At 36.3% G+C, this 20,174-nt stretch overlaps 1 protein-coding gene across 1 annotated transcript in view; it reads right to left on the bottom strand.

Annotated features, from left to right (window-relative positions):
• Positions 1–20,174, bottom strand: part of LOC127848452 (muscle-specific protein 300 kDa-like) — a 44,518-nt gene that overhangs the window by 23,902 nt on the left and 442 nt on the right. The window lies entirely within an intron of this gene.

Genomic DNA, 20,174 nt, shown 5'->3' with positions numbered 1-20,174 from the left:
ACGACAAGCAGGCCTTGTTACCCGCACCAGCAGGAAATTGTCGGCCAAGAAGACTGTCAGCCGAGCAGAGGATTCGCTCAAGCACAGAGACACTGTTGGGTTCACTGCTGTCGGACGTCAGAGCATTGGCGCGACAAAAACACTTCTGAGGAGCCGAGCAGACAAGAAAGAGAGGCGCCCATGATCAGGGCAAAAGTCAGGAAGTAAGAAGAAAACAAAAGGCAAGCTAGAGCGGTAGAAATGAAAACACAGGGAGCATGGACAACATGGAATATAATTGACAGAAAATTGACCTGGCACGACATCTGGAAGTACGACTTCATCACACTTTCCTTCCTCCTTAGGTTTGTCCATGACCTCCTACCATCACCCGCAAACCTCTGCCGTTGAGATCATACCAGACCCTAAATGCCAACTATGTGACCGCCCAGAACTCTAGAACATGTTTTTCTTGCTTCCCCTACAGCTCTGTCACAAGGAAGGTACAGATGGCGCCACGACAATGTCCTCGGAGACAAAAAAGGAACGCAGTAGCACACTTCGACAGAAGATGATCAACTTCGTGAAGCCGGGTGAAACTGCACAGAGACAGCCGACGCAGAAAACCTCAATCCTCAACGGCGCTACCAGATGGAGCATGAAGGTTGACCTCGACGACAAGCTGGTCTTCACAAGTATCGTGAAGACAAACCTCGGGCCCGACATCGTGCTCTGGTCAAAGGCAGGTTAACGACTACTCATGATTGAACTGTACCTTGGGAAACCAGGTGCGAGGGGGCCTACGAGAGGAAATAGTCCAAGTATACAGAGCTGTTAGAAGTCTGCAACCAAAGAGGCTGGGGTACTTGGTTGTTCCCCATAGAAGTAGGCGTTAGAGGGTTCTGTGCACAATCCGTGTGCCGACTGATGTCAGCAGTCTGGTCTACTGGCAGGGATAGACGGCGGACTATCCAGAAACTAAGTCAAGCTGCAGAGCGATTGACCAGCTGGTTGTGGCTGATGTGAGATGATGCAGCCTGGAAGAAGTATAGATATCGACATTCACACCGAAGCTACGGTGTCCCCACGCTCCCGAGATGCCCATGGTTCAGGGGCGAAACATTGACGACGGTGGGACTCCATGCTGATGAATGTCGATAAGCAATAGACAACCACCATAGAACTTGAGTCTACAGGAGATTCATCGGTGGGTGTGATATTGTATTCAACTAACAGAGCCGTTAACCATAGTAAGCACTACCCTTGTTTATACATTACATCTACCTGCATGACATGTATATTGTTGAACTAAACATTTACAAACATCTGTGTTTCTTGGCCTCGACCGGGGTCTAACACTAGTTAATGGTCAAGCTACTCCATAATAATAAGTAATCCTATCATTCAAGTACAACGACTTATACGTTATAGCTCGTTTATCTCTCATCATTAAAGGCGCCTTTTCACAGATTTTGGCATTTTTTTTAACTTATTCAATAAATGCTTTATATTGATAAATGTAAACATTGGATCGTAAAAGCTCCAGTAAAAATTCAAGAAAAAAAAATAAAAAAAGGAAAAGAACATTTCCCGGAGCAGGTTTCGAACCAGTGACCCCTGGAGTCCTGCCAGAGTCCCGAAGTAAAAACGCTTTAACCTACTGAGCTATTCCGCCGAGTACACATTATAGACGTATTTTATACCTTATATAAGCAATCTTCGTAGTTTCACAAAATTTAACGACAAAAACAGAACTCTCCAAATTATTTAATCGTTTCGCGTTGCAACGCTTTATAATTTTTAGGTTTTAAAATCGTCAAAAGATGCATATAATGGCTATATTAGAGCATGGTTAATGTTCAGTATTACTGTTTCCTCACAAATATCATAACTAAAACGAAAACTTACGAATCTGAAACAACTTTTTTCAATTTTGTCAATTTACCAAAGCGTGAAAAGATCCCTTTAATGAATAAACAAGCATGACTTATGGACGTCATTAAAACATGTCTATGAGCTTATCATTCGCACTTTGTTCGCTTTATAATCGAATGTGTCGCCACTAGTGACAATATTCGAGCATACAATTACAGAAATAAATAAATGACTTAGTATTTTATAGTATGCTGTGAATTAACAGTGAGTATATCAATAATGTAAGCCTGATCATTTAACTCTTCTGTATTGAACTGTTTTTTTGAACAAATGAACGAACTTATGTTTAAGCGACAACGATGCAGAAACTATTTTCTTCCGGCAGCACGAAATGCTATGATGCTAAAGAGACTTTTGCGCATTTAATAAATTCATCGTTCAAGAACATAAAATCAAATAGTGTTTGTTATATAAAATAGTAATCTCGTTCGGGGCTACTCGTGGAAGTAGTTTCCCTTGACCACTAAAAAGTATGCACTGAAATAAACGCAAAGTCTTTATGTCATCAGTCCATATCGATGATTGAACTTTACTGTGTAAAGACACACACATGATATATTTTTAATCAAATAAAAAAAAATGAAGAAATATTAGCAATTATTTTCTCGTAATTATCATTGTGTTCTCACAAAGCGTATACTTAAAACGATGACTTACCTACATATTATATTCATTTTAAAGGGACCTTTTCACAGATTTTGGCATTTTTTTAACTTATTCATTAAATGCTTTATATTGATAAATGTAAACATTGGATCATAAAAGCTCCAGTAAAAAATCAAGAAATAAATTAAAAAAAGGAAAAGAACATTGCCCGGAGCAGGTTTCGAACCAGTGACCCCTGGAGTCCTGCCAGAGTCCTGAAGTAAAAACGCTTTAGCCTACTGAGCTATTCCGCCGAGTACACATCTTGACGTATTTTATACCTTATATATGCAATCTTCGTAGTTTCACAAAATTTAACGACAAAAACAGAACTCTCCAAATTATTCAATCGTTTCGCGTTGCAACGCTTTATAATTTTTAGGTTTTAAAGTCGTCAAAAGATGCATATAATGGCTATATAAGAGCATGGTTAATGTTCAGTATTACTGTTTCCTCACAAATATCATAACTAAAACGAAAACTTACGAATCTGAAACAACTTTTTTCAATTTTGTCAATTTACCAAAGCGTGAAAAGATCACTTTAACAAAACAAATCACTTTACATTTGTATACTTACACCTGGCTTTTAATAACATGCACAAGAAAACAGTCACATTTTACTTATTGCTTTTTATTTAGACCTTCTACCGTATTGGATAAAGTGCATACCAAGTTATCGGCGAACTTTTATCCCACAATGTTATCTTAAAACACACTACGTGATACAAATGTTTCTGTACCAGCCGCTGTTTATCATTGGGTATATCAACATTAAACTTGCTCATCAAGGAGTTTTTCTTTTAGACAAAAGATTGCCCTTCCAAATATAAACATTAAGTTGTTCCGTTGTATAAATAAGTTAACTAGTGATTCGTTAAAAGTTCAACCCCCGGTAACAAATCATTTTTTAAATATTAAAAGTACAATTCAATGTCATCGTAAGTTTTTAGCAAATCGACTAAATATTTTAAATGAATGAAATAAAAAGACAACATTTAATCCACAAGTTAATAACAAGTATTTCATATTCCGTCGCAATGCCCGTAATAAATCGAGCACAAGTGAAAGAAAACACTATGTAAACTAGTTATTTTTTATTCCAAGTTGTGTTCATTGTAAGAAGGCACACAGTCATTGTATTTGATTTTGTTTTGAAGTCGTGGTTCATCTATTTGTCGTGCGCACATAGCGCATCTAAAGGTCAACTGTATTTTCGGCACTTTAGACATCATGTAGAACTACTATAGCTAAGACTCTGTAAGCAGTTTGACTAAACGAAGACCTTAATGTTCCAATCGAAACGATGGCACATATTCAACAACAACAACAACAGAAACAAGAACACGATGGCAGCAGATTCAACATCAACAACAACAGAAACAACAACATGATGCCAACAGAAGCAACAACAGCAACAGCAACAGAAACAACAACGCGATCAAGAAGGGTTCAAAAGCAAACACAACAGACACACTAACGACCTGTCCAATTGTAATTAAACACCATACAGCTTTGTTGTAATTTCATAGCGTATTTGCATTTTCCACGAATGATCGTAAACCGCAACCGATTATAAATCGCTGAAAAGAAGATTTATTATTCAAGTAATTTGAATTTGTGTAGTACAACCTTTGTGTATGTAAAAACATGCTATGTACACTTTGCTCAAATTGTAATAAATTAAATACAACTAGCAATCTCCGAGACATGTATGCAATTTTCCATATGATCAAACGTTTTCTGTTTACTGCCGTACAAACTCCTATAAACTACAACTTGAACATCAGCCACGGTTTCTGTATTATTTGCAGTGTATAGATATAAGGCAGTGTTACACGAACTCATTACATGAGATCTAATCGTACACTTTAAACTTTATTCCTAGATATGTGCAATCTGCTCATATACTGATATATATATATATATATATATATATATATATATATATATATATATATATATATATATATATATATATATATCGTCTTTTTGGGGCAAACTGTATTCAGTCAATGCATACTTTTATCAGGTCAGATAGCAACCGTTGCTGATCTACTAATATGCCATGCCTATTTACAGTAGCAGTCACGTCATCAGCCGAACTTAAATGCCAGAAACCATCTATACACACATAAGAACTCACACGTGGTCACTCTTTTATATGCAGCGAACTGTTTATGTAGTTAAACCATTTATTTTAAAACTAATGCGGTAAAGTTTCATCTTTTGAAATGGGGATATTTACTATTTTACTTTAAATGCATGATAAATTTTGGCTTCACAGGTTCATTTAAGCGTATCAAAAACCTCAACAGCATTAACACACAGCTCATAATAGCCAACATATAAAAAATCAGCTGCTAATCAAATCATATTAAGAATGCAATAGACCGGTGCAAATATCACCGTATGAGTGAATGACCTGCGTGTTTTTGTGATGTATTCCTTTTTATAAACACCGTTATGCATTTGTTTATTTAAAGCATCGTGTTTTACACAATAAACTATACAATATTTACACGTAAAACACACTTGGTCGGTACATGCGCGAAGCAGTACAATACTATGGCGTGTCAAGCGTTGCGACATTCAATGTGAGCATGTATGTGTTGTATTTTTGTATCTACATATGTTCTACATTTCCATGTTTATGTTGTAAACTTGTTTATATATGTTACATAAAGCCATATAGATCTAAATGCATAAATCCAATATATGTTTGGAGTTTGGCTCATGCAATATATCCACAGAGATATCCTCTTCTTCAGGTGCCGGGAATCAACACATAGCAGATATTGGTTTAACTGGGGTTCATTACAATCCCATACGCCGATACAGCTTCAAATAATTCCGGGGTCAAATGGGGTTCATTTGAATCCTGTACGGCACAGGCAGCTTCCAACAATTCCGCGATCAATACTGTTTTTTTTTCAAATCCCACAACAACAATAACAACAACCACAGTTTCATTGTCCAATCCGTAACTACCAAGTAAAAATGACGATGAAAATAGGGAACATTTCAACACCAACTCAGACTTCATTGCAAGCGTAACAACGTCCAATACTTCTTGATACGAACAAGAAATTCCTAAAATACATTTAGTTTGCGGACGGTCGTCATCAGTGAAATCAAAGTTGGCGACATTCCAATAATGGCACAATTAGACTCAGGTGCTAAAATCAATTACATCTCCAAACATGTATGGCAAAATTGAAAAGACAACCATCCAACGTTCACGATGTTAAAACGAAATTGGCTGATATATTCTACTTTGAAAGGATTCATTATAAAACCTATTTCCATGAAGTTAGGAAGTCAGACTTTTATGTGGCACCAATAAGTAATGACATGTTGTTAGGGCATTACCTATTACACCATTTAGTAATTATATTTGACATTAAATCAAATACTTTAAGTTTACTTATTTAAACGTGTTACAAATGCTATAAAAAGACTTGTTCACAGTTTGGTAAAATGACGATTTTCAAAATAATTGTCATATAATCTGAATAAAATGTACATATTATGTTTTAAAACTTTTAACTTTTAACAAGCAAAATAACACTCCTTAATAATCAAAAATGTTAGAATATTGGTGTGGTGTCCTTACAACACAGGATAAACGCAGAAACAAGTCATTACTCTGTTTCAATGGTTTTATTTAGTGTATTCATTTCATCATAATCATACCAACAATAACTTCTTATTGAAGAGTAGCTTACGTCATTTGGTAGATAACTATTACAGTTCTATTGCAGCATACTCACAAGATTTATCTCCCTTGGACCATGTATCAATATACCACATATCCTCCTCCTTAGATTTTTCATAAGTTTACTTTTGAAAACCAGAAACTAACTTTTTATATTGAAACTATAAATCAACATTTGGAAACAGTTAGGATTTCTAAGCAGAACTATCCTTGTTCTAATTGTCTTAAACAAATAGTAACTTAAAACATTATTACTTCAGTTAACACAAAGTTTGAAAACATTGTATAACAAACAGCTCTTGTCTACACATAGTCTTTCAGTTTGACAGGTCTCCTTCGTTCTCTGATTGGTCTGGCAGACTTCTCGACTGTTTGTGTTTGGTCGGTTACCATTTCAGTGTTCTCCTTGGGAGTCTCTTGGTCCTGAATAATCACTTGATCGCGTTGTTTTTCCAACTCATCAATTTTCCCACTCATTTTCACTTGATTCATTTTCGTAGCACTTTTTCATCTGATCTATGTGCCTTTTTACCACATTTTGACCATTCAACTTTACTTTAAATGACACTGAACCATTTTTCTCAATTACATGACCTTTTAACCACTTATCACCATGAACACCGTAATTCTTAACATACACATGATCACCTTCTTGAAATTCACTTTTACTCTTGCAGGGATGGTTAATTTGTTGTTGGCACTGCTTCCTCTCTACCCTTTCTCTGAGATTTGGTTGAATTAAATCCAAACGAGTTTTCAGCTTCCGATTAAGCAGCAGCTCTGCAGGTGTTTGTCCAGATGTAGATTGACATGTTGTTCTATAATGGAATAAGAATCTTGATACTTTCGTTTGTATCGAACCTGCTCCTTGCTTTTTCATTCCATTTTTGAATGTTTGAACCGCTCGTTCCGCTAATCCATTGGTTGATGGATGATATGGCGCAGATGTAATGTGTTTTATACCATTAAGCGTCATGAATTTTTGAAATTCGTCACTGGTAAAACAACTTCCATTGTCCGAAACGATGACATCTGGTAATCCATTTGTAGCGAATGATTGTCGTAACAACTCGGTAGTTGCCTCTGATGTCGCTGTTGAAGTTGGATATACGTCCATCCATTGCGAATGCGCATCGATAATCACGAGAAACATTTTCCCCATGAACGGTCCAGCATAATCGATATGAACTCTTGACCATGGTCTTCCAGGCCAATCCCATGAATGTAATGGTCCTTTGGTTTCAGTCTTACTGTTGATCTGGCAAGTATGACACTCTTTTACTTTAAGTTCGATGTTTTTGTCCATATTTGGCCACCATAGATATGAACGTCCTAGTGCTTTCATCTTGCTCATGCCAATATGTCCATCATGTAGTTCATTTAGTAACATTTCACGACCTTGTGGTGGTACGATTACCCTTGTTCCCCAAAGTATGCAGTCACTAACCACACTCAGTTCACTTTGACGGTTAAAGTATGGCTTATAGTCATTGTCAACATCAAATGGCCAACCTTGCAGAATGTATGTTTTCACCTTAATCAAAACAGGATCACTAGCTGTCCATTGTCTAATCTGTTTTGAAGTCACGGGACTTGTTTCCAGGAAGTTCATTAACAGAATCGTCTCCCCTGGTACTGGTGGTTCCTTATTTTCCGTTTTTAGCGGAAATCTACTCAGACTATCTGCATGCCCTATGCATGATCCAGGCTTATGCACAAGGATGTAGTTGTAGGCACTTAATATTAATGACCAACGAACGATTCTTGCCGAAGCCATCATTGATGTCCCTTTGCCCTCTTTGAACAATCCTAAGAAAGGCTTATGATCCGTAATGATACAAAACTGTTTGTTTGCATACAAGTACTGATGGAATTTTTTAACCCCAAAAATAATAGCTAGTCCTTCTTTCTTTATCTGGCTATAATTCTTTTCACTCTTTGTTAATGTTCTGGACGCGAAAGCAATCGGTCGTTCCGAACCATCTTCCATTTTGTGAGATAATACCGCTCCCACTCCATATTGTGACGCATCACATGTAAGTATGACTTCCTTACTTTGATCATAATGCACTAGAAGGTCTGATTCAACTAATAGTTTTTTAGACTTAATCCACGACTCTTCTTGTTGTTTGCCCCAGGTGAATGGTTCTCCTTTTTGAAGAAGTAAGTACATTGGCGCTAACACTGTCGAGATATTTTGTAGAAATCTCGAATAATAGTTTATCAACCCTAAATAGCTCTGTAGCTCTTTCTTGTCAGTGGGTCTTTCCATTGCTTCCACTGCTTGAATTTTCTCTTTAAGTGGTTCAACCCCTGATTCTGATATTTTATGTCCAAGATATATCACTTCTTTACCCATGAAGATGCATTTACTTTTCTTCAGTTTTATTCCTGCTTCTTGAAGTCTCTTAAAAACCTCGCGTACTCTTGTGTTGTGTTCATGCACAGTATTTCCCGCTACTAAAATGTCATCTACTCTCACCCTTACTCCTTCTAGCCCTTGTACAATGTTATCCATAACTCTTTGGAATATTCCTGGACTTGAAGATATTCCATAGCAAAGTCTATTGTACTCGTAAAGTCCTTGGTGAGTATTGATTGTAGTGTATTGTCTTGAATTTTCATCTAATTCAATCTGCTGGTACGCGTTACTGAGATCTAACTTGGAAAAGTATTTTCCTTTCAAGTTCGCGAATAAATCTTCAGTCTTTGGAATGGGGTAATTGTCCAATTGTGCCGCAGGATTTATGGTTACTTTATAATCCCCGCATATCCTGATACTTCCATCTACTTTCACTATTGGCACTATTGGAGCTGCCCATTCTGAGTATTGTACTTTCCTTATTGTACCTTCTGTCTCTAACTTATCCAGTTCCTTACCAATTTTTTCTTTAAGTGCGTACGGTACCGCTCTTGCCTTAAAGTATTTGGCCTGTGCCCCATCTTTAAGTATTATCTTAGCTTTAATTCCCTGGTAAGTACCTCTTTCGCCGTCGAAAATGCCTTCAAAATCACGAATTAAATCGTTTTCATCAGTACTTTCGAGCGTTTTAAAAATACTATGCCAGTTCAGTTGTATAGATTGAAGCCAGTCTCTTCCGACCAAATCTGGACCATCGCCTTCGACAACGATCGCTGTAAAATCGCGCGTTTGGTTTCCGCTGGATACTCGTATCATGGTTTCGCCCACGATTGGTATCTCTTCCCCCGTGTATGTCCTTAACTTAACATGAGTTGGCTTCATTTTCCCGTCTATGTTCTTTAACGTCTTTCGCGATATGACTGACTTGGAAGCTCCCGTATCTATTTCCATGGGGACTGATATGCCATTTAACAGAAAATTCACAACTATGGGTTTCTCTCTTTTATTTGAATTCATTCTATAAAAGGTATACTCATTGTCTGAACTATTGTCTTCTTTTCCATCTAAGTACAGATGCTTTGATTTCTTTTTGTATCTTGAACTACTTTTGTTCTTTGATGAAGTACCTTCTTGGGCTTCTTTACATTTCTTCTTGAGATGCCCCTTTTTCTTGCAAATATAACATTCACTGTCTTTAAAGAAACACTCTTGAGGAGTATGTTTCTTCCCCCCACATCTCCAACACTCTTTCAATGGAGGAGTCTGCTTCTTTGAATAGTTGGAATGTTTGTCATGTTTGACCTTATTTACAGAATGACTATTTGCACCCAATTTCTCATTTTTCTGTAGATCTGCAGCACGCTGCTCTGCCTGTTCCATTCCCTGAGCTATTGTTAATGCCCTTTCAAAAGTTAATTCACGCTCAGCCAGTAACCGTCGCTGAATCCGGTCATTGTTTACCCCACAAACCAATCTGTCTCGTAACATAGGCTCTAAAGTGTCTCCAAAGTTACAGTCAGCAGAAAGATGACGTAAATGAGCAACATAGGTTGATACTGAATGGTCACTCGTTCTGAAACAACTGTGGAACTTGTATCTTTGTACGATTTCGGATGGCTTGGGTTGTAAATGGTTTTTGACAATTTCAGCCAGTTGAGCGAATGTTTTATCACCAGGTTTGGCTGGTGACAGCAGATCACACATGAGTTTGTAGATTTTACTACCGCAAACTGATAGAAATATGGCCCGTTTCTTTCCATTATCGTCAATTTCGTTTGCTACGAAGTAATGGCCTAAACTTTCAATGTACTGACCCCAATCTTCAGTTTGTTCGTCGAATTCATTAATTCGGCCGTACGTCGCCATTGCACGTATTTACCGCTTGACAGTTAGTTCTTAGGATGCACTGAACATTGTAGATTCGTTTCGTCCTCGTCGCCAATTTGTGGTGTCCTTACAACACAGGATAAACGCAGAAACAAGTCATTACTCTGTTTCAATGGTTTTATTTAGTGTATTCATTTCATCATAATCATACCAACAATAACTTCTTATTGAAGAGTAGCTTACGTCATTTGGTAGATAACTATTACAGTTCTATTGCAGCATACTCACAAGATTTATCTCCCTTGGACCATGTATCAATATACCACAATTGGTTATTTAATTAATGGTCATCATTCGAAATAGGCAAAATTATAATGCATTTGTAACTCTTTTCCTCGATAATTTAGAACTACGTAGAATTAACGTTTTGCTGTAAAATTGTTAAGCCTGCTTGGAGCAGTAGTAGCGCACTAGCTTTTGCTTCCAGAGGTCCTTGGCTAGAATCCCGTTGAAGGCGATATTTTCCTTCAACCTTTTTCTTGCTGTTATCATTAGTCAAAGGTGAAATGCCGTTTTTTTTTAAACCCGCAAAAAAACCCCCATTATTTATCGATTTGAGTACATATAAAAACGTGTTCGCACCTCACTTCGATTCAATAACGGTGTAATTAGCGAGAACGATTACAACAAAGTCGCGGATTTTCACAATCCCCGTTTCACTCGCCATTTTTATTCTTACAAATACTTACAGATACTTACACATGACGTTCTAGCAGTAGGTTGGTGTTCCCATCCTTTAATACTAGCTCCTCGTTTTCATCACTGAAATTATCCTGAACACCTCCAGTAAAATTGAGACACTCCGTTAATTGATATTTAATGGGTTGATCGCTTCGGAATTTATTCAATCGTCTTTCAAAAGAGTGTTCCGTCTTAGACGATATATCATCTTCGGGTAATTTGTTCCATATGTCCACAATCCGACAACAAAACGAATATTTCCTTTCCTAACATTCAGTCATGATCGCCATTTAAAGAGTTTATGCTCATGCCCCCTTGTTGATTGACTAGTGTTTTTCTCGAATTAGTTTGAGACTGCTGGGTCATATTCAATAGTAATTATGTTATATGCTCCAATGAGGTCTCCTCGTAATCTTCTAAAGGCAAGAGAAGGTAATTGCAGTTCCTTTTAATCTCTCCTCATATGACATTTCAGATAAACCAGGTACTTGTTTCGTCGCACGCCTTTGAACATTTTCTAACATTTCAATGTCTTTTTTTCAGATGTGGATTCCTTACTGGATTAGCATATTCTAAATGTTGTCTTAACAACGATGTGAACAGTTCTTTATTTATATATTCAAACGTTCGCCTTATTAATCCAACAACTGAATTGCTTTATAAACTTTTTCTTTTATATGTTTGCCAAAATTTAATTTGTTATCAATAACAACACCTATATCTTTCTCTTCAGTACTTTTTGCCATAGGTTTCAAATTTTCATCTAATTTGTATTCACAGTCACTAGTTTTATTTTTACTAATTCTCATCACTTTACATTTGTCTGGGTGAAATTTTAATATCCATTTATCTGACCATTCTTTCATTTTAAATATATCTTCTTGCAGCAATTCACACTCATTTAAATTCATTATTTGCCTAAAGATTTTAGTATCATCTGCAAAAAGAAATATTTCACTTTCATTTAATAAACTCAAGGTAAACGCATTTATATATATTACAAAACATATCGACCCGAGCACAAATCCTTGCGGTATTCCACTCACAACACTCTTCCATTCTTAACTCGATCCGTTTACTAAAACCAGTTGTTTTCGGTTTCTCAAAAAATCCTGTATCCAGTCTATATATTTTTTACCAAAATTATACATTTTCAGATAACTGTCTTTCAAACTTGAAGTTCTTAGGTTTTACCTCTGAAACTGAAATAATGGCAGGTTTCTCTCGCATGAGGTCCAATCTGGCTCAAATTTCATGAAGTTTGTCTACTGTGAACGTGTCTGCGTTCGTAAAAACAACAAAAGTCTTTTCAAGCGTATTTGCATTGTCATGTCTTGTCCCTTTTCTATCTGACCTGGAAGGGTCTGCGCCCCACGCTTCCGCATTTCCTTACTTTGACGATTCTTCTCTCCCACGGTATTCCTCGCACTACATGCACGAAATCTTCCCCCTTTTTCTGTGAGATCCTTTGCCTCTTTCTTCTGGTCCTTATCAGGCTGGCATTCCTCCTTTGTCATATCGTGCTTGATACCAATCGTCCTGAAATGATCTGATTTAGAAGAAGAAAGTTTATTAGTATTATTTATGATTGTAATCTTGGCTTCCTCCCTAAAAGTTCCAATAATTACCCGTGGTACCTCGACTTCCTCCTTAGTTCCGTCCTTCTCAATAGTTCTAGTCAAACCTGTCTTGCCAAATCTTTTCAAGTTTTAAATATCGTCACCATGCGCATGAATCCCTATTTATGTGATTATATCATTCATACACTCTTTATCTAACTTTTCACATTCTGCTTTCAAATTGCTCTTATTTTCCTTGATACCATAAAATGCCATATTGTTACGTCTATCAAACCTTGACTGAATTTCAGATGTGGCCTGTTTCACAATGTTCTCGGGTGCGACTGCCTCTCCCATCTTCCCCTCAGTTCCGCCCTTTACTTTCTTCAACCCGGCTAGCTCCTGCTTTACCTCGTTTACATCTTTTTCAATTTTTACAAACATTTTCTCCACTTTTTCCTGAAACTTAGACAAGAGGTCGTGACACTGATCTCCAATAGATTAACTAGTCTGTACGCTTCCAATAGCCTTGCCTAGACAATTATCGCAGAACCATGGGAAGTTTACTCGACTGCTTATTTGCTTGTAAAATGCCTATGGTAGACCGAAAAATGTGATACATTTAGGTTTTTCACAATACTGACAAAGAAGGATCATGTCACTGTCCTTTGTAAATGACTGATCACAATCCTTACATGTCCATGCTACCTTGCTTACACTACCATTTCTCTGGGAGCTTTTCAACTGTTCAACTCTTTCGTTGGACGTTTTTTGGGGCATGAGCTTACCTTCCGAATCCGCCGAATCTAGCATTACACTCATATTATCCATCACCAATCCTACACTAGGGACAAAAATAAATGTTATTAACCACAAATCCAGAAGTATTTCACAAAAATACCTGTACCAAACAACACATTTCTTAATTTTCCATTTTTTTCTTTTCGATCCTCACTGGAAGTAGTCAACCGGAAGTACATTCCAACCGGAAGTGACTAACATTTCACCCATGTTAATGCTCTCAATAACGAACCGGCATTACAGGGATTCAAATGTGGCATTTGTCGCAACTTAAGCCGGAAAAATTATGGAACGCCTTCACTGTCTTATAATACTAAAACTTGTGATATTACGTCAATCTTACTGGGCATGAATGCATGCGACCATTATATATATGCATAATCACAATATATAAATAGATAATTTATATATATACAGATAAAGCATTAATATATAAAGATTTAATTGTCTTATATATAGATAAAATGTAAAAATATACAGATACGAATGTATTATACACAGATAATCTTCCATTGTATAAAGGCATTACTTCTTTATATGAAGGCAAAATATCTTTATATGAACATAAATCGTTATGTAATAATGATAACGAATATTTTCTCATTATATATAGGCATTCCTTGTTTATATAAAGGCAACTACCTTTATATAAACATAAATCGTAATTATATAAACACATATCGAATTTTATGCAGATAAAAATTGAAAAATATGTTAAAAATCTTAAATTAATGTATGCTAATATGTAATCTCAACACGTAAAGATAAATTTACAATACAGAAAGATTTTAATGTTTTTTATGATCCTTAATAGTAGTTTTATTAAGATAACTGTGTTATTAAATAAATCCATACTAAGTTAAGATGCTGATGAACATCGAAATAAATAACATTAATACAAAATTTCGAAAGCAATATATATAATCTTAATGAATTAAATATAACATTAAATAAACGAAGCTTTTATTACACTCGAGAGAAAATTTGTTTTGCATCATTTCACAACAATGGATATGTATTTGATACTTGAGCGACTTGGGGCGGAAGAAGGAGTGATGCGCTGCTTCAGACAGGAGAAGATAACAACGGACATCATATCACTTATTTCACTGTACGACTTTAATTGCTTGGGTGTAAATGACAAAACAACTATGATGAAATTGCGTGTTGAATGTGTTTGTTACCGGAGTAATCCGTGGTAACATTATACTAATGTATGTTCATATCTAAGAAAATTATATCTTTATATATTAATGCTTTATCTGTATATATTTAAAGTATGTATTTATATATTGTGATTATGCATATATATAATGGTTACAGGCATTCATATAAAGATATTTTGCCTTCATATGAAGAAGTAATTCCTTTATATAATGGAAGATTATATATCTATATATAAGAAAATTATATCTTTATATATTCATGCTATATCTGTATATATTCAAAATATGTATTTATATATTGTTATTATGCATATATATAATTGTTACAGGCATTCATATAAAGATATTTTGCCTTCATATAAAGAAGTAATGCCTTTATATAATGGAAGATTATCTGTATATAATACATTCGTATCTGTTTATTTTGACATTTATCTATATATAAGAAAATTATATCTTTATATATTAATGCTTTATAAGTATATATTTGAATTATGTATTTATATATTGTGATTATGCATGTATATAATGGTTACAGGCATTCATGCACAGTCAGATTGACGTAATATCACAAGTTTTAGTATTATAAGACAGTCAAGGCGTTCCATATGAAATGGTGAAAATGGAAGATAACCGTGATAATTAAGTGTTTTCTGTTGAACCGTACATGTATAAGCCGGAATTTAGTGACTGTCAGTCAGATTTGCCTGAATCTGACTCGGATAGTAAGGAGTCTTTTGTCGATGCTCAAGATGGCCATCATGTTGGAAATACAATTTGCTAAATAAATAATTGTCTTATTGTTTGAAATGTCTTAACAAAACACAATTTAATTTTGCTTTATTTGGTTGTAATTCCACATTACGATCGCGTTGAATATGACTACGTTGTATACTTTGTAATTATCAACATAGAACGGATACTTGCAAAAGTTGTGATTGGTTTATTGAAACTTCAAATACAACTTCCACTATAATTAACTATTGAACTGAAAACAACGGTATGTAAGTGTAGATATAATGGGACAGGGTGGGGTACCTCGTTCGACATGATGCTGCTGATAGTGATGTATGTTTATAAAGTGAAGTTGATTAAACTGGTTAGGGCTAATCTCTTATCTGACACCATACTGTGTCTACCACAATCAAAATGAAATATAAACACTGATAATACATACACATGTGAACACCCAAAAAGCAATAAACTGCATGACCCAATTTACATATTTGCGTTGAATAATACACATCACTGGTTAATGATGTCCATTTGAGACCTCAATTGACAGATTTGATTGATATTTGTGTCCGTTAAGAATGTGATGAAAAATCCTTCCCTTTGTGACATTTAATTGAGTCCAGGTAAATACCAGTACTGAAAAATGCAAAGCGGTCTACGGAAAACAAAACCATCGTTTTTAAGTGGTGTACGGAAGGAATCCCCTTCGGAAGAAACACCGTTCCATAAACAGAATAGCAAAATAAACTCACATTTTGCATACGCGAAAGAAACACCCTCACTAGTTTTGCTTTGGCGGAATAAACCCCCTTCCATAGCGGAACAAACCCCCTTCCATAATGAAATCAGAGACAAACACACAATGTCCACAGGTCGCCATGATGAACATGTACTATGCAAGTAAAATAAATCAATTTTGAGTGTTTTACAAGTGCAAGACAAATTCACACGAGCCGCACTTTTTCGAAGGATAATAAAAGGAACCGTTCATGACACAACTTCTCATCATGATCAACTTGTGAGCAAACGGCCGGTACACTTCTTTAATCAGCACAAATCAGTTTGGAAATGGATTTTCGCACTTTCATTTAATTATATTCCAGGTACTGTAATGTACTGGCTATTGTAGATAATGATGAGAAGTTGTGTCATGATCGGCGCATTTCATTCATTTCCGAAAAAGTGCAGCTAAAGTGAATGTTTGTACCGCCATGAAGTGTATGGAAGGTGATGCAGAATGGTGGAAGCAGACATTATTCGACATGCGAGAGGACAGCAGCCATCCAGACCGAAGAGGAAGAGGAGGACGACTCACCAGACTACGCTATTGACTTTGTGCCCAACAGTACATCAATAGAGAGAAGACCATCTGCGAGTTCCTGCAGCCATCGGTTACAGCATTCGACTATAATTGTGTGTTGTTTATTCCTTCATACTCACGCCTTTTTATTCCACTGGGAGCTGACGAGGTATAAGCGTAGTCCGTTTCGCTACGAAGTCGGGTATATGTTTTACTACGAAAACATTGTGTACATACACTAATCAATCAGGCGAGTTTCATCTTTACTGGTGTTTATGGATTAGAGAACGGAGGATCTAGTAATGGTAGGCACTTATTTTTAATAACAAACTAATAACAAATGTGCGTAGTTTCAACCTTTACTTTTATTTTGAGGTAAAATCGAAATATTTTGATTTGAAGCAATGAATAAGGTGGTAATTATGTTAAAATAGCCAATTACGATAACTTAAATTGAATAAAAACTACATGTTACTTTGATTCATTGTACATTACACATTTTAAAGTACAAAAAATGTTACGAACATGTATTTTAATTATTCAAATGCTTTGTTTCGAAGGAAATTACAAGTCGCTTTTTGTATAGGTTTCGCACAGAGTATGTATTAGTTGTGCTACGAAGTACAAATATAAGGTATTGGTTACTCAACGAAGTCTCTGTATCCTTTTCAGGACATATCACATGCAGTTTGCAGTTACTGCAGACTGCCATTTCCCATTGCAAAAGATGCTGTGCTTCATTGTGCGCATGAGCATCCAAACGAAAAGGTTTCCTTTATGTGGGAGATGCCTTGTGACACTTCACCAGGAGAACAATACAGAAATCGCACTTTTAATATTATGGGTGGCGACATTAAAAAGTATGCTGAAAATATTACATTCAATCCGGTTTCTGGCAAATTGTTAATTCCGACAAAATCTACAGTGACAGAAAGTCCTGTGCGAAAGAGATCACGAATTAACACACCAACAAAATCTGCCCATTGTCGGATATTTCCCGAGCCAGTGGTACCTTCGGACAATGTAGACACAATATCCGGGCAGCTTGAATAAACTATACTGTACTCTGATTCTGAAAGTGAAGAGTCGGATGAGACGGCGTGTACATTTTCTCAATCAACTGATGTTTTTGATGATATTTTGACAGAAAGCCTTTCAGTGCAGAAAGTATTAAAATGTTTAATACCTCCGGGATGAACCGGTAGTCACCGGTAAGGACCGGCAACCACCGGCTTGGCACTGGGAACAACCGGGACTGCATAGGGAACAACCGGGATGGCACCGTCAGAGCGCCGGTTTAATTATGTACCGTAGCTATACCGGGCCTCTGTCAGCATTCACCAGGCTCCCCGTAGCTCTGCCGGGGTCTGTTTGGGCCCGGTGGAGCTACGGTGCCGTCCCGGTTGATCCCGGTGCAGTCCCGGTTGTTCACAGTGCCATGCCGGTCGTTGTCGGTCATTCCCGGTGACTCCCGGAGTTATTAAACATTTAAATATTTTACCGATGGAGCCCCGGTTGTCCACGGTTCATCCCGGTGAAGCACCGGTTCATCCCGGTAGATGCCTGATCACGCACCGGGGCTCCGTCGGCATCATAGTGAGACCGGACCTTAACCGCATTGTAACACGAGGTAAATTTACCAGCCGTCATATACGCAGTAAACAATGTCCTGTGACAGAAACCCATTGCCACGCTTTAACAACAATACATTGATTAGGAAATTGCGGATTTGTGCCATTGGGGTCCTACTTTCCACACCTTACGGCTGTGACAGGTGTTGAGTTTACAAGTAAATCATGTATACGAACATGAAATTCATTAGTTGGCGATAACCGATTTTCAAGAAAATCGCTTTGATAGATAAAATGTAATAATCAAAATCCGTATGAGATAAAGAAGGATCGAAGTTGGGACACGGTGATTTACTTTGACATAAGCAGAGTTTCGAGATAACAAAACAAGCATCGAATGTTATTTGATAAAGAATACCGTATGCTAAAAAGCTATCGTCGGTCTCTATCCAAAAGAACGTATAAGGGATTGTCACAAAGTGAAGATGCGTAATTTTTATTGAGACCGACATTAGGTTCTCGACTCTCAATTGTCGTCTTATATATGGATTTTCGATTTTGATCGTTTCCTTTGGCCTAGTCGTGAATTTAATTATATCATAATAATGTGCATTACCATGTCGACTGTGCGCTTCGGATCATGTTGTGTCGTTGTTACTATCTCTTCCTCAAAGGAAACATCCAGCCACTCCATGACTCTGTATTTAGATTTTTCTTTCTTTATTTCGCCTTTGAGAGATAACCAATACGTCCTCTGTGAGAAACGCATACACGCTAAAGCGTTGTCGTAGCGAGGCATATACGTATACTGTCAGAGACATGATCATACATAATCATACTATTTAGCCTTTATTTCTGATAACTGGGTCACTCTACACATTTCTGAACACACCAGTGGCTTAACGATACATACATCAATATGGAAATTGTAAAATTGTGTCAATTAAGCATAGTTTTAAACCTTAATTGCATTTTTGTAAAATAAAACTTGACTTCGGTTTGATAAATCAGCGGTATATTTAATGTTTAACGCATAAACCAGACACATGTTGAATCATATTTGATGTAACAGACCTATGACATGTCATTGTGCTTAAATTCAGAGTTTCGTTATTACAAAAGCGTAATCTTGCCTGTTTTAAACACAAATTTCCACTAATCCGTTCTGTGATGTCATGTGTATGTACACAATGTTTTCGTAGTAAAACATATACTCGACTTCGTAGCGAAACGGACTACGCTTATACCTCGTCAGCCCCCAGTGTATACATCTTCATTAGTTTTTTTCAACAACAATGTGATTAGCGCTTTTTATAATGTTTTTTTGATCTTTTATGCATCTGCATTAGTGTTTTTGTCAACAATCTTATAGTGTTATTTATCATATGCTTGTTATAATAAATTAATGTTGGTTGATAAACTCATTGCCTCAAACTGACGCCTTTTTATGCGTCTGCTTAAGATGACCTTTAAAAAGTCTTTTTCATCAACAATGTGTTTATTGCTTTTTAATTTATGGTTGTTTGATCTTTGTATATAAATGTAAATATATATTATTATATTTTGTCTATTTTATCCTTCAATAATAATTATTGTTTCCCCATCATAAATTATTCGTTGTATTACCATCTTGATTAATTCTTACTACCAAGTATCTTTCAAATGGGTCAATTATGTCGATTACGATGTTTGAGATTCACGGCTTGAATATATAATGTAGTGATACTAATGTAAGCATGTTTGACCAATGAATCAAATTGTAATATGCAATTCATTCATTATTGCTTCAAACAGGAAAATTGTGAATCGTTTTATAATACATTTATGAATAAAATA

Source organism: Dreissena polymorpha, chromosome 10 (genome assembly GCF_020536995.1).
Source record: "Dreissena polymorpha isolate Duluth1 chromosome 10, UMN_Dpol_1.0, whole genome shotgun sequence".
NCBI lineage: Eukaryota > Metazoa > Mollusca > Bivalvia > Myida > Dreissenidae > Dreissena > Dreissena polymorpha.
This window is presented reverse-complemented; position numbering and strand designations above follow the sequence as displayed.